Genomic DNA, 3,363 nt, shown 5'->3' with positions numbered 1-3,363 from the left:
TTGTGGTCTAATGGCCCTACCGGGCAAACACTTTGGGTTCGCGAGGACTTAGAGTGCTGGTAGTGGTTGGCGGACCCAACACTCTGGGTACCTCCGGGTACTTGGGGTTGGTTGAGGACTTGGTGAACAAACACTTGTTGTACACTCTCCGGATGTACTTCGGGTGTCACCTGTTGTCCGAGACCACTTGCATGGTTAGCAAGCGTTGTGGTCTAATGGCCCTACCGGGCAAACACTTTATGTTCGCGAGGACTTGGAGTGCTGGTAGTGGTTGGCGGACCCAACACTCTGGGTACCTCCGGGTACTTGGGGTTGGTTGAGAACTTGGTGAAGATACCCCTGTCACCTTGTTCGAGGCCACTTGCATGGTCGCAAGCGTTGTGATACAATGGCCCTACCGGGCAAACACTTTGGGTTCGCAAGGACTTGGAGTGCCGGGACGGGTTGGCGGATCCAACACTCTGGGTACCTCCGGGTACTTGGGGTTGGTTGAGGACTTGGTGAGCAAACACTTGATATACGTTCTTCGGATGTACTTCGGGTGTCACCTGTTGTCCGAGGCCACTTGCATGGTCAACGGTTGAGGTGGTGATGGCGGGTCGGTGCTGTAGGGTGCCGGCCTGTTGGCTGCCTTGGCCGGGTTGGTTGGTTAACACTTGATTGGGCTTGCACCCGAGGGTAATGGCACTTGAAGGTGGGTACTGGCCGGCTGACCTGGTGTGATGGTTGGTTGGTGAACACTTGGCGGTACTTGCACTTGGCTGTGCTTGAACTTGAAGGTGGGATCCGGCTGGCCTAGGCCATTGGTGGTTGGTTGGTGGGTTAGCCCTTAGCTGGGCTGGCTGGCTGGCTGGCCATCGGTGGTGTGGTGTGGTGTGGTGTGTGGAGTCGAGCGTCGCGCGCCGTTGCCTTCTTCGGAGTGTTGTTGGTACGTAAGTGCTTGCAGTGCAAAGAGGTTGGTGATGGAGTGACATTGCCTTCACCATGGAGTTGCGGGTACTTAGGTACTTGCAAGGAGATGGTGGTATGGTGGTGTTGCGTGTGTGGTGTTCGATTAGAAAGATATAATTTCTAAGTCCGGATTAGTGCTGTCAGTGGGGCCGCCGCTAACAGGTCCTGCACGGCCACCGTGGGGCTTGACTTGGCGCTATTCCGGACTTGGGGCGATCACGATGTCCCCGTGCGGGACTTAGAAGATGGAAGAACACAAGTACCCTTATCCCATGACTTGTGAGCGATTGGCATACGTTACCACATGAAGAGAAAAATTGGCTAAGTCCCGGATCCATATTATTTGAACAGAAAAATCGGCTAAGTCCCGGATCCATATTTATGAAGGGAAAAATCGGCTAAGTCCCGGATCCATATTATATGAAGAGAAAAATCGGCTAAGTCCCGGATCCATATTATATGAAGAGAAAAATCGGCTAAGTCCAGGATCCATATATAATAACCTAATAATCGGATAAGTCCAGGATCCATATTATATGAAGAGAAAAATCGGCTAAGTCCAGGATCCATATATAATAACCTTATAATCGGCTAAGTCCAGGATCCATATTATATGATGAGAAAAATCGGCTAAGTCCGAGATTGGGTCTGTCAGAAATACACTATCAAGTTACCACACAATCAAGCAAGATGGCCATATGATGGATCCATATGATATGAAGAGAAAAATCGGCTAAGTCCGAGATTGGGTCGGTCGGAAATACACTATCAAGTTACCACACAAGCAAGCAAGATGGCCTAGTGATGGATCCATATAATATGAAGAGAAAAATCGGCTAAGTCCCAGATTGGGTCTGTCTGAAATACACTTCCAAGTTACCACACAAGCAAGCAAGATGGCCTAGTGATGGATCCATATGATATGAAGAGAAAAATCGGCTAAGTCCGAGATTGGGTCTGTCAGAAATACACTATCAAGTTACCACACAAGCAAGCAAGATGGCCTAAGGATGGATCCATATGATATGAAGAGAAAAATCGGCTAAGTCCGAGATTGGGTCTGTCAGAAATACACTATCAAGTTACCACACAAGCAAGCAACATGGCCTAGTGATGGATCCATATAATATGAAGAGAAAAATCGGCTAAGTCCGAGATTGGGTCTGTCAGAAATACACTTCCAAGTTACCACACAAGCAAGCAAGATGGCCTAGTGATGGATCCATATGATATGAAGAGAAAAATCGGCTAAGTCCGAGATTGGGTCTGTCAGACATACACTATCAAGTTACCACACAAGCAAGCAAGATGGCCTAGTGATGGATCCATATAATATGAAGAGAAAAATCGGCTAAGTCCGAGATTGGGTCTGTCAGAAATACACTTCCAAGTTACCACACAAGCAAGCAAGATGGCCTAGTGATGGATCCATATAATATGAAGAGAAAAATCGGGACCATAACATTCATCGGGGACCATAACATTCATCTCGAAGCATCTTTACATATGAATTTCTATGAATTTATGAAAAATCGACTAAGTCCGAGATGCCTTTAAGTAGGGATGCTGTATTAAGATGGGAGATGAAGAAGATCAAGATTCATCTCCATGCAGCATCTCATTCATCTCCCAGCATCCTAACATATGAATTTCTTAGAATTTATGAAAAATCGACTTAGTCCGAGATGCCTTTAAGTAGGGATGCTGTATTAAGATGGGAGATGAAGAAGATCAAGATTCATCTCCATGCAGCATCCCATTCATCTTGCAGCATCCTAACATATGAATTTCTATGAATTTATGAAAAATCGACTAAGTCCGAGATGGCTTTAAGTAGGGATGCTGTATTGAGATGAGAGATGTAGGAGATCAAGATTCATCTCCATGCAGCATCCCATTCATCTCCCAGCATCCTAACATATGAATTTCTTAGAATTTATGAAAAATCGACTAAGTCCGAGATGCCTTTAAGTAGGGATGCTGTATTAAGATGGGAGATGAAGAAGATCAAGATTCATCTCCATGCAGCATCCCATTCATCTCGCAGTATCCTAACATATGTTTTTCTTAGAATTTATGAAAAATCGACTAAGTCCGAGATGCCTTTAAGTAGGGATGCTGTATTAAGATGAGAGATGAAGAAGATCAAGATTCATCTCCATGCAGCATCCCATTCATCTCGCAGCATCCTAACATATGTTTTTCTTAGAATTTATGAAAAATCGACTAAGTCCGAGATGGCTTTAAGTAAGGATGCTGTATTGAGATGAGCGATGTAGGAGATCAAGATTCATCTCCATGCAGCATCCCATTCATCGCGCAGTATCCTAACATATGAATTTCTTAGAATTTATGAAAAATCGACTAAGTCCGAGATGCCTTTAAGTAGGGATGCTGTATTAAGATGGGAGA

The sequence above is a fragment of the Anopheles coustani genome (genome assembly GCF_943734705.1).
Source record: "Anopheles coustani chromosome X unlocalized genomic scaffold, idAnoCousDA_361_x.2 X_unloc_41, whole genome shotgun sequence".
In the NCBI taxonomy this organism is placed as follows: domain Eukaryota; kingdom Metazoa; phylum Arthropoda; class Insecta; order Diptera; family Culicidae; genus Anopheles; species Anopheles coustani.
Note: the sequence above shows the minus strand (reverse complement) of the source record.